Raw genomic sequence first — 13,845 nt, 5'->3', positions numbered from 1 at the left:
TATTACGTTTCTTACCTCCTCCAGTTCTATCTCTTCCTCTTCTTGCCTGTCCCTTCCCCCTTCTCCTCTTTCACTACCCTATTCTCCACCCCACCCATTAATTCCATGAAGTACTCCTTCCACTCTTTCAGCTTTATCTCTTCGTTTATCCTCTTCCTTCTCTTTCTTACTCTGCCTATCAACTCCCATACCTTTCCTTCCGTTCTCGCTTCCCCTATTTCTCTTATCATCCTTTCCTTTTCCTCTTTCTTCTTTCTTTCGCACATTTCTCTGTACTCCCTCCTCCCTTCTCTGTACCTTTCCGCCTCTCCTTTTTCTTTCCTCCATTTTCTCAGCTCTTTCCTCACCTCTCTTTTTCTTTCCCTGCACTCTTCGTCCCACCATCCTCTTCTGTTCTTATTAGCCATTCTCCCACTCTCGTTTTCATTCTCCTCTATTACTTTTCTTATCCTTGACATTCCTACTTCTATCTCCTCTTGTAGTTCCCCTTTTCCACTTTCTATCATCCCTCTCTTTAAATTGTGTTCTTCCCTCCTTGCTCCATACTCCTTTTCTTCTTATTCTTTCTCCCTCTCTGTTTCCCTGCTTTCTCTCAAGTTTACCCCTCACCCATACTATTAATGGATGATGATCTGAGTCTACTCTTTCTCCTACTTCCAGTCTTTCCACCTTTTCTCTAACCTCCTCCTCCCCTATAACGTAATCTATAACTGTCTCGCCTCTCCCTCCTGTGTATGTAAATTCACCTTTCGCATCCCCTTTCACGCCTCTTTTTAATATCATCCAACCTCTTTCCTCTATGAATTCCAGTAGCCTTCTTCCGTCCCTATTTATTTTCTTGTCTTTTGATCTTCTCCCTCCTCCTTCCGTTCTTTCCTCGTCCTCTTCTTCCCATCCTCCTTCCTCACCCGTTCTAGCATTAAAGTCTCCACCTATTATAGTTCTTACTCCCTTCTCCCCCTCTTTCGTCCTATCCTTCAAGCCTTCTAGTTTCCTGTCTATATCATTATTTACATATAATCCTATTATTCTCCATATTTCTTCTTCTATTCTTATCTTACATTCGATTTTTCCTTCCTCTTCCTCTAACCTTCTTTCTTCATTTATCTCTTCTATTCTCTTCCGTATTCCTAATAACATGCCTCCACTCGCCCTTCCTCTTTTGTTCTTCCTGGTCGCTATCTGCACTCTCCATCTGTATTCGCTTGGGATCTTCTATTTCATCTTCTCCCATTCCTTCTCATTCAGCCATGTCTCCATCATTATCACTACGTCCCATTCTTTTATCCCTTCCCTGAACTCTTTATCCTTGTTTGCTATGCCCGCCACGTTCCAGAAAACCACCTTTCAAGTCTCCTCCTCTCTCTCTCTCTCTCTCTCTCTCTCTCTCTCTCTCATTTCCCTTATCCTCCTCTCTGTCTTTTCCTCTTACGTTCTCTTCTTCATCCTCCTTTTTACCTTCTTTGTCCTCCTTGTCTTCCTCTTCCGGATTGCCTCCTTCCTCTGCTTCTCTTATTCTTCCCCCCTTTTCTTCCACACTTTTCCTTTGTTGTCTAATTTCCCTCCCCTGCTCCCTCATTATCTCTATCATCTCCTTTATCCCTTCTCTCATCTCAGCTTTTACCTCATTTTTTATCCTCTATCCAGCTTCTTTCGTCTCCTGTAATTTCCTTGCCTTCTTTTTGCGGTGATTTTTGCACTTTCTTGCTCCTGTTGAAGGCCTATTTTTCCGATTCCCCGCTTTCTATCTCCCCTCTCTTTCTCTTTATTAATTCCACATTGCCTGTACTTTCTCTTCTCTCCCCTCCTCCTCCTGTTCTTCCCCCTCTAATTCTATCAATCTTGCCGCTTTTTCCTTTTTTCCTCCGTCATATCTCTCCAGCTATTCTATGTCTCAATGAGTTTTCCTTCTATGTCTATACTAGCCTATGCCCCCACGCGTGTCGCCACGACAGCGTGACGCCGTGACGTCCCTGCCTATACGCTTTGCCCCTCTCTTCTGATTTATTCCGTGCCTACCTGTCTGACCGTTGCCCTTACGCCACTTTTCCTTTCCTGTATCTAACCCTATCCTCTCCCTTTGACCTGTGTCCACTCACACACGCTCTCTCACTCCTCCACTTCTCTCTCTCTCTCACCCACTCGCTGCCCTCTCACACACCCTCTCACACTTCTCTTTGCCTGATTTTCGCCCAGTCACTCACACACGTGTCACGATAGCGCCGGAAACGGAAGTCGGTTTGGAGCAATTTTGATTGCGTTTTAATCTAGCGATATCCTCTGCAAAACAACAAGATTAAACGAATTTAACGAGATATAGCAAGGTCGAATGGAATTCAATTTGATCTACAACGAGGGTTCTATTGAGCGAATTTGATTTGAGTCTATTAACAAACCGTAGACAATAAGCGAATACTCTGATGAGTTTATCCAACGACGAGAAGCGATCGAGAAGCGAATCAACAACAGTAGCAGAGTTTACGACATCAGCAGGATTTATGGAGACAAAGGCGCGAGATTTTTCTTCCTCCTCAGGAAGATCATCAACTTCCGATATCGTTTCTTGAGTGGGTTCAAATTTAATGAGGCCACGCAGGGCCAGTCCACCAAATCGGGTGATCCACTAATTCTTGAGGAAACAGGCCCCTTGAGCAACAATCAGCTGGGTTAGATTTAATATCGACATGTTTCCAGCAAGAGATATCTGTGTTGGACTAAATGCGGGCAACACGATTACGCACGAACGTCTTCTAACGGTGTGGAGCCGAGTGTATCCAAGCGAGGGCAACCTCAGAATCTCTGACCAAGCGTACGTATCGTCGACGGCAACTTCAAGCCGGAGGATGTTTCCGATATATTCTAATAAATCTGAAAGCAAAACAGCCGCGCAAAGCTCGAGTCTCGGCATTGTGATGGCCTTGAGCGGGGCCACCTTTGATTTGGCGCTAAGCATTCGGATCACTACACCACTCTCGGCGACTATTCCAAAGATTTGAAGGAACATCTGCTTGACGTCCGCGGTAAGCGCCACAGGACTGATCCGGAATCTCAACAATATCACAACTATATCTGACTGTAACTTAGGACCGGATCGCAACATTTGATTCAGCGAGACGCCGTTCAAATCCTTAGCCGATGCGTCAAATACGACACGCAACTTCGTAGTTGTGCTATCTGATTTGAATACCCCATGATGGGGCAAATAGAAGACAGGTCCGTCCACCGGGAACGGCTGCTTAATTAATTTCATATGGCCACTATCTTGTTACGTGCGAGCAAAATTCAACCAATCTTAAAATAGCCAAGAATGTAATCAATATCGATTAATTATCCGATTTCTAATGGGGAGACGGTTCTCAGGCCGCGGTTCACAAGGCATAAAATTACACCTAGTGATAAGACCTTCCTCCTCCTTCAAGACGTAAAGACAATAGAAGTGGTGAGAAGCTCGCGCGGGGGGGGGGGGGGTTCTTCCCAAGCAGCAAAATAGGACGAAATTACGTTTATTCGACCTTCTGATAGGTTCAAAAGTCTGTTCGACCAAGCCCAACTTACGTCGAATCGACGTCGAAAGAAGGTAAGTGGGAATAAAGTTGAAGTAATTGTACGGTTGAAATTAGGTAATGCAAGGCATTTCGCCTTATAAGTCATAGTCTGATTTGGTGAAATGGACCTATCAGAAGGTCGAATATCGGTAATATTTTGGTAATTTTGACCAATTTGTGCCCTCTCTTCGACCTAACCTTTGTCTTTGAGACATCTAGTAGATGGCAGCGCTGGACATCACGAAAAAATATATATTCCATATTAGTTCTACCAAGACGGGTCTATGCTACAGTCATAGCATATGGTTCCAACCAGCCATGGAAACTCGGAATAAAATATTAATAGAATCCACCACTACGTCGGTTTTGAAACTGAATATCGTGTGACATGTAACAGAAATATAAGTGCGAAAGAAAATTTTCTGTACAGAATTTTATTTTACTTCGTTAAAAGCAACGCGATGTCGAAAATAAATAATTTAAGCAATTATTAATTAATCGTTAATTATTTAGCAATAATATGTTTTGCATTTAGCACAATAAAAATATTTTAATTTTGCACCTAACGTGAAAAGTATCGCGAAATAGATTTTTTTTTCAATTCTTAGTTACTCCGAGAGATATAATATAATTTATTTTATAATGCCTATAATTTTAGAAAGCGTTTTGATGTATCATGGCGGACATACTGGTTCTCATAATAATGGCTGATTTAACGTTTTCGTCTGAATTTCGACCTGTAGGTCGAATTTCCCTACTGTGAAAACCAAATACTAAACTTTGAGGGCAGATTTCCTTAATTAGGGCATTTTTACTTCAAAGTCGTTGACTTTAAAATCGTCTTGTCGATCAATAAGGCATTTTGACTAATAAGTCTGATTTCCCTATTTATAAGTTAAATTGACTTCAAAGATCGACTTCGAGACACGGCGTGCTTCGAGATCTGTGGATCGATATATCGAGAAATGCCGGTCGGCTGTGCCGCGAACGTAAACATTGATCATGAGTTCACCGTGTGACGCGGTCGAGTGCGAACGTGTTTTGTCCTGTAACGACTCTTTCTCGCAAATTCGCTGTTGCTCGCGCGAATCGTCTCGATTATTCTATTTATTACAGTATAGAGATTTCTTCTGCACTTCGTAACTTCTCGAAAATCTCATCCCCTCCGGGTGACGAGCGCCGAATTAATTCCCGTGTGTTTGCGTTTCCTAGCGTAACGATCGCAAGCCTTGTACAATGAGAAAAATACAGTAGGAAGATATTAGTGTGTGTCGGGCGTTAACCCACCGTTAACGCCCGATTTTGTCTCGATTTATTCATTTATCGATGAGGAACAATTTTCTCAAGTAGCAGGTAAGTCTCATAGAGAAGTATTATTTACAGTCACGTACATTAACAGTGAAGATTATAACGTTACGAAATAATGTTTGACAGGATTATATGTGCCTGGTATATTTGAAGTATCTGTGGAATCGATTGATAATTCATTGTGGATTTTTTTGCGATTGTCCGAAGAAACCTGTGATATTGCGTTATCATACGTGGAATGAACGAGCAATACGTTACAAGCACGAGGTGCGACGCTCGCCTTCTAGATAATATTCGAAATATCTCGGCAATAATATTCTTTGTGTTCTATAACACTTATTGGTTTTTTGGAGCTTTAGCTCCCATACATGTTGGTACAGGTTATTGTACGTATAATAGTCGGAACGTTATATAATTCTTACGGGCGGTGAGTACCAACAAACATTTGAACTCGATTGATAAACATAACATGGAAATTACAACAGGCAATCAATTACAGTAGGCGATAAAATAGGCAAAATGGGAGATCATTTTACAATTGTTGCTATAATAAAAAAAAGAGGAACCGCAACAAAAGTCGAGTATGCATATGTTCCCCATCAATGGGTAAAAAATGGGTCTGTGTTCTGGCCACCTAACAAATGCCTGACTTTGAGAGATGACCCATCAAGTGCTCCTGAACACGAGTGGAAAAAATTCAAGTGTAAAGTAAAAAAAGACTTCATTGTTGGAAAAGAAGAAGCCGAACTGTGGGAAGAAGAGTACTTAAATGCTTCTTGCACTGAATCTGAAGAAACGTAAGTAACACCTATTGTCAGTTTTCTTCAAATTCATTTTTGTCGAATGTCAACTTTAACTACAAAAGTTATGTTACAAAAGTAATGTAATATAATTGTGAACTTTTTTGTAGTTTGTCAATTAATCAGCAGCGTTTGGCCATTAACAACAATGGCAATAAAATAATGGCCACGACAATCAATAAATCAAATATTGATTTACTATTCGACAATATCGTTGCATCAACGCCAAACGTAAATATAGATGCTGCTGCTTCAACGAATATAGGATCAAAGCATATAAATCTATCGTTTCGAAACGAAGGTGGAATCTTGGTTCCAGAGTACGATGATAATACGTTCGGCGCTGCAGATAATGTGCCGATCTCAAAAGATCAAGAGGAAGTGTCACTGAATACTAGTAAGTATTAATTTATCTTAATATTAAATTTTATTTATTATAATTATTTATTATTATAGTACATTATTATTATATTATTTATTATAGTCATTTATTTATTATAGTCATTTATTTTAATATTAAATTTTATTTATTATAGTCATTAATATGATATTTTACAGTATTTCAAACACTTTTGAGGATTGAAGAACGTCAACTACAAATTGAAAAAGATCAATCACGCATGTTGGAAATGCGACAGTCCGACAATACTGCCTTGAAATTAACATTAGACCAAATATATAATATGATAAAAAACTTGCACGACGGGAATATTCCAAAGCCGACAACCAGCCACAAAGAGCCAAACGAATCTGGGTTTGCGAGCAAATTTATTTTCCCATTAAGCACTGTTACTGATGTACAGGCGTTTAATTCAGAAATCGAAAAGAATGCGGACTACAAAAAATATTTGGTTTGCACTTATTCTATTCGCCTAATTTTGCCTTTCAGAATAAAAGTTTTCAAGTAGCCACTGATGGGTAAATATGACAGATAATATACTAACCTATAAATTTATTTTATTTATTTATTCAAATTAATTATATTTTTCACATTTTATCAAAGATTTCTATTATAATGTATATTTCAAATAAAGCCATTTGAATTAGAACAAAACTCACAAAATTAATATTTTTTATTTTGAATATGCATAGAAAAAAGTGGCGTAGAACAATGACGATTACGACACACTGTTACACATGATCTGTAACATAGAAAGCAGAATAATAAAACATAAGACCAAAATCAACATTTCTATTTTTATCAAAGACGCAGTCAATTTTGAACTAAAGCTACTTTTTATTCATTGTCGGAACAGGTATCGCTAGAGGTGGTTTCGTCGGAAGCAAAGTCGAAGCGTATTCAAAATAAAAAAATATCAATTTTGTGTTTTGTTGCACAAACGGCTCTTTGTTGTAATAATATACGTCTTAATAAAAATCCTGATAATGTATCTGGAAATTATAGCAAATAGAATTTAATATAATATTTTTGCACTTACAAACATAAGTCTAATAAATGAATATATAATATAGTTAAGATTATCTGTCAATGTTTTCTCATCACAGACTACTTTGTAACTTTTATTCTAATAGATGAAATAGTTTTAATTAAAATAAAACAATAAATTAAGTTTTAATTTATATTTGCATGATGATTTACCTTTTCAGTTCAATACTTTCAAAACAATTGGAGGTACTGAAGGAGGCGAAGAAGGGAAAACCGTTGCTAGAAATTTGTTGGCTATTCTCTTCACGAAAGAGGTATTGACTAACTTTTCGTGGACAGGAATATCCAGAACCACGGGAGTGGAGAAGAAAGAAGCATTTCATTCTTGCTGCGGAATCCTTAATTTCTTTACTGAAATAGTTTTACTGGCAGATTCACGCTGGAATACCACTAAGAACGATAATTTGTTCAAAATGCGAATTTTGAAGCATGCAAAACAAATAAATGAGGCATCAAAAAAAAGAAAAAGAAACATTCCTGGCGGCAGACAAGAGGAATTTGATAAGGTGCCAGATGCTATCGATGCAGACAATGCAGAACTTCCGTTACAAAATAACGTTCATGCAGAGGGAGAAGAGATCGTATAAACAATACATAATACATAATTTAGTGTGCAATCGTAATTTTAATATTAATTGCTACAACTATATTAATTACTACTATATTAATTATTATTAATTACTATATTAATACTATATTAATTATTACTACTATCAATTAATAATGTACATCACATATGTATCAAATACGTACTTGCTGTGATATTAAAATAGTAATTGTTAATTACAATTTGTGTTCAATACCTAATGTATGAAGTAAAGGAATAAAAATAAATTCATTATGATACTGAAGACAAAATAATTTACACTTTATATTACTTAGCGAATACAAGGTCGGGTCACTAAAATCGCATATATATTTTGTATCTGAATTTTTATCGATTATTCCTTTCGAAGCAAAAATATTGAGTCGAGATGATGAAAAAGGTTTGACAAAAAAATCATATTTGCTTTTAAGATTAGCACCATAAACGTGGATTTTATCTTCGAAATAAGTTGCATTTATCATCGATACAACCTGTCCATTGTTTGTCATAAAATATCTATTTTTATTATCACTGCTCAAAACAAAATTATTTGTTAAATGTAGCCGCTTATAAGCGTTTCTACACGTTGGTATATCATGAACATGATTAATAATTTTATTTTCGACATATATGCAGCAATTTCTTGTACTTTTTGAAGGATGCAATGTGGATAACTCAAGAATTCTTCGGCTTATTTGACTTAGTGGCAAATTGCCAGTACGAACCAACGCCTTTATGTGTCCAAGGTGGCTCTCGAATGGATACGAACTAATTTCAGGTAGAGAACCAAACTTTCTAACGTCATCTATGACATGACAAATATTATGAACATTGCTACTTATTGAATCGATTCCGTAAATGTCTATAAATTGTTCAACATAGCAATTTAATAATGTTTCAGCAATATCTAAATACTGAGAATAGTATTTGCAGGAAAGTATTGTAACCGCAGTACTGAGATATAGAAAGTGCTCATAAACTTCTGACGATAAAAAATCTTTTAAGACTACAGGACCAAGATACAATAAAAAAACTCGATATTCCGAACCTTTCCAAAATTTAAGGCATTTCAGAGTACGTATAGATCGTTGGATATCCATCGGTTTCATATCGTTACAGGCTTTTAACATCTGTGACATTTCATCGGCTTGATTCTTCGACAATTTCGTACGAAAATTATAACTTCCCTCGCGCCACCCATATAAACACCTGCGCATAATACCTGTACAAAATTATTTATTTATGTCATGAAAAATAAAACAGTAGTATACATATGACTATTAAAAATTTAATATATACCCAAATCGAATAAATGAAGGGAATCTGCGACTACAAAGTCTTTCACCATATCAATTGGTAAATCTGTTAAAGGTGTGTTTTCTTTGTGATGATCTTCGTCCGTTTTATTGCGAAAGCTTTCATCAGTTCTTTGAGGGCAATCAAATCTTGGGTAGCTCATGTGCCTTCCCCTTTTATCCCATTCACCGACAACTGTACATTTAATACAACTTCCATATTCGGCATTACAAGCAGGAGTTCCTATATTATCATATCAAATAAATTAAACATTTCAGTTCATGAAACGTATCAATATATCATATATCAAACACTATTTACAATAACTTACCTTTAATATAACTTCTAGCTTGTGTATCGCAAACAAAGCATTTTACGCCGACAGTTACTTTCTGTCTATTTATGATTAATCCATCTCTAAGAATTTCATTCAATTCATGTACAAATTGTTTCAAGTATAACTGAAGTGGAGGTTTGCTTTCACCGTAATAGACTGCTGCAACCATTGGTTGCAACTGATGCATGTCTTCAACAATGAATAAAATAGGCCAAAATTGATACAGTGAACTGTTGAACGGTGACATTCCATCGATGTTAAAAAGTAATTTAATTGTTCTTTGTTGTTGAATATCATAATTTAAAAGCGCTGATTCCAAATTGCTTCTGATTCCATTGTACCAAAATTTGCCTCCACCCATCTCTGTAATCTCTGTTACACTAGGAGTTTTTAAAAGCGTTCTGGCATCTTTTGGCAGTTCCATCATGTCATGACTTCTCAATATTTTCAACAAATCAGTAACTGAAGCCAATGTTAATTTGTGTGAGATCGCCCAATGATAGAGTTCGGTTAATAATGTCAGTTTATCTTCTAATATTTTTTCTTCGTTTCCGTCAAACTCATCTTCTTCAGGAATGAGATCAGTTTCAAAGAATTCTTCAGTTGATGGATTATATCGTGCATCATTTATGTGGACGTCCAAATCTTGTGGTTCCGTAATTATTTGTTCTTTAGCACTATTTGTACTTACAACATCATGACTGGTGTGTGCACATATATTTATATTTTTACTACTTTCTTTATTTTTCTTTAAATTCCGATAATAACTTGTCGTTAAACGATACGGTTTATATTTTATGTTTCTCGGCATCTTTATTTTCTTCGATAATGCGTCTTACAAAAGGTCTTACAAAATGGATAATTATTTACCAGCAAACAGGAATCGATACGTGCAATAATTATAGATAGGTTATGGTAACTTTCAATAATTTAAGGTCCAAGACCAATAACTAACTCTCAGGGCAATTTTGCTGGGCATTTCGACCTAAACTCGGACCAATTTCCCTTATAGGTCATTTTCCGTGGTAATCTCAACTTTGTAGTTAACTCGTAGACGGCCGCGAGGTTTATTTCGCGCCTAAAATATTCCCTATTAGTCAAGTCAAACACACAGAACTTATATATGGTAAAAATTAGGTAATCCTGACCAATTAAGTCATATCGCCTACGAAATTGAAATTAGGTAATACAACCAGGTCACATTTCCTTCAAATGGGACTCTAATTTTGACTTATAAGTTGAATCGACTTTGAAGGCATTTTGTAGGTTTGAACTACGTAATTTTCGACCTGTACTTAAGACTTCAAACGCTATTTGATTTTTAAGACATTTTTTATGTCGAAAGTTGGTAATTCTTCACTTAATTAGGGCAATCTGATTTTGGTTTGGTTAAGATGCCCTGCTTTGCTGCTTGGGTTGCCACTTGAATATAAATAAGCGCGAAAAATCATCGATAGTAGTAGTTGTTGGGAGTCGGCAGTTCAATTGTCAATCAGTTAATCATTTCCTTACGACAATCTTTACTTGAGCTAATTAAATTCTGACTTCTGCAAATCTCAAGACAGATCTTAATTATAATCCAGATCTTAAATAACTGTTATAAGAAAATTCTTCCCCAAATAAAGGTAATTTTAATTTTAATTCTTGAAACCAATTTTTCGATAAATTCTTTAATTCCACAACCCTTTACTGTCGCTGCCAAATTGCGTGGCAACAGAAATTTCCTGATTCTTGTCGCTGCCAAATAGCGTGGCAACAGGAGTTTTCCTTTAATCTAGTTTCATGCCTAGAAAAAGGGGCAAAAGGTCGCAAATTAAAAAGATTAAATTTCAGATTAAACAAGCCATTCAATTTAATCAAGATCCTTTTTCATTATTTCTTAAATTAAAAGAAATTCAAGATAATAGAATTTGCACTCCATATAAATTAATCCCTTTTGATTTAAAAATAGATTTTCCAGATTATAATTTAATAAACAAATCTGACCCTCGTTATCAAATATACAAAATTCGTTTTCTCTTCGGACTGGATTAATCGCACAACCTGGTCCAAATCCCGGGTAAATTACTTGAATGTTTTGACCCAAAAACGGACCAATTTACATTAACTTGACAGAACGTGACAATCTAAATAATCCTGCTTTTACTATAGTTCATTTTAAACTCTGCATCTAGTTTAAAGCGACGTTCAAGTGCGCGAAATCTATTCAAAGCTACTTGTCGCGTGCCAACAAAGCAAGGATTATCCTTCGCGAAAGGATACGACACTATAAAGCGACCAGATACATCGCGACGCGTGGTCTGCGCAAATAGTTCCTCGCAAAGTCTATCTTCCTGTGAGTACGGCGGAGCTGAGGGAATCTTGTCTAATTGCCAAAATCGACTAAGAGATGCATCTAAAGAGTCGAGAGTTAGAAACGAATGTGTAGACTGGGATGCCTGCGTCGACACCGAGCCGACAAGAACCCAGCCAAAAATAGAGTTAAAGGCATCTGGTTCACCTTTCTTCCCTACACGACGACCATCCTGAAGCAATGACGCAAAGATCTCTGCGCCAATCAAGATGTCGATGGGACCAGGTCGGTGGTACTGCGGATCAGCAAGCTTCAATCTCTCTAGATGTTTCCACGTTCTTTGTTCAACTTGACTACTAGGTAATTGGGTGGAGATGCGTGGAAGAATCGTAGCCTCTATTGGAATGCGGGTATTGCTATTGCCTTGTGCTTAAATCACGAATGAAGTGCTACCTCGAGTGGCAGCCGCCTTAGTATCATTCACCGCTAGAACTATGGTACGACGCTTGGTTCGTCCGAAACCACCCTTTCGCATGCAGTTTTCCGAAATAAAGTTCAGTTGACTAGCACTATCCAAAAGAATGCGAACTGGGAAGGGATTTCCGTGGATGTCGAGAGCCTCGGCCTGCACCGTTGACAACAATACAATCGAGCTCGATTCCACAACGCTGGTCATGGTGACGAGGTGCTCACTATTTTGCGGCGACGAACTCTTTTCCGCTTCCGATTCGGAGGAGGTTCCGGTATCCGTAGGGGTACTCGTCGAACTCGAATTCCGTTCGAAGTGCAAAAGCGTATGATGTTTAGCCTTACACGACTGACACACCCACGTCGATGGACAGTTGTTAACGCCGTGACCCGCGCGGAGGCAATTAAGGCACAAATTCGAGGTTTTTATCGTTGAGTGCCTTTCCCTGGGAGTCAATTTCAAGAATCGAGGACACTTAAAAACGAGGTGCTGTTCTTTACACACCGGACACTCGGCAGTTCGAGTTGCAAGCGATGAAACCGACACGGATTTTTTCGACGAAGACGACTGCGATTTGAGCGAAATGGTTGACGGACCCGAGATGGCCTCAAGAACTTTACAATGCTCGGAAAGAAACAGTGAGTTGAGCATATCGCGGTATCTCTTCAGCCCGATGTGCAAATTCGAATTTTTCCCACAATGAGCGGGAAAGCTTGTCTAAAAAGAAGTTTAGTAAAATGAAATCCCACGAATCGGTCGGAAATTTCATCAGGGCTAGCGCGCGCGTATTTTCAGTGAACGTATCTAACAAAATATGGAGAGCATCGGCCGATTCTGATTTCAACGGTTTAGCCTCGAGTATCGACTTTAAATGATGACCCGCTAACTTTCTTTTGTTCCTATATCTGGCGAGCAGCAAGTCGTAGGCTATCGTATAATATTCCGCAAAAAAAGGCAGGTTCTTAACTACGTTGAGGGCTTCCCCCTTTAACGAGGCCAGCAGATATTGATATTTTTTCATCGAGGAGATCTGCCGGTTATCGTGAATCGAAGTATTGAACAGCGCGATAAAGGAAGGCCAAAGTGCGAGATCGCCCGAGAATTGCGGAAGCGTAATTTTAGGCAAGTTGATAGCCGACGTTTGGCCCGAGGACTGAGCCTGGGTGGTTCCGAGCGACGCGCCCGTGATCACGTGATACCGTCCCTTTACGGCGTAGTGCATTTTATCGAATTCTGCACGGATCACGTCTTCAGTTTCGAATTCGCAAGTCTCCTGTATGACCTTTAGATGCGCGTTTTCAAAGTCGTCGGCAATCTTCGCCACGCTCGGGTAGCAGGCAAGAAAGTTCGCTCGGATCGCTGATTCAGTCGAGGCCTGCAGGGAAAGATCATGAATCTCCCGCATCTGCCGGACGCATAATTCGCGACGAGAGTGAGCTGACTTAGACATGTTGAGTTGATACGACCAATAGCAGTTAACGACAACGATTAACGACAAAGGGCACGCAGTACGACAAGAGCGAGACCGCGAGTCTCTTTACCGCGGACCGGCAAGTCAACGCAACAATTATGTCGACTTAGGATATACGAAGCAGGAACGGTTGAAGGACGGCGAAAGTTTAACGTGAGCTCGAGGCAATGACAACTCAATTCAGTACGAAAACATCTTCAAATATTCCGAAGCACAATAGGCTTCGAGTTCGGAAGCTAGAAAAAGGTAAAACAACACTGTTCCGCTCGCCAAGGCAACGAGTAACGGATGGC

The sequence above is a fragment of the Temnothorax nylanderi genome, unplaced genomic scaffold (assembly GCF_030848795.1).
Source record: "Temnothorax nylanderi isolate EJ_2023f unplaced genomic scaffold, tnyl_v1.0 TNYL_tig0173_pilon, whole genome shotgun sequence".
Lineage (NCBI taxonomy): Eukaryota > Metazoa > Arthropoda > Insecta > Hymenoptera > Formicidae > Temnothorax > Temnothorax nylanderi.
This window is presented reverse-complemented; position numbering follows the sequence as displayed.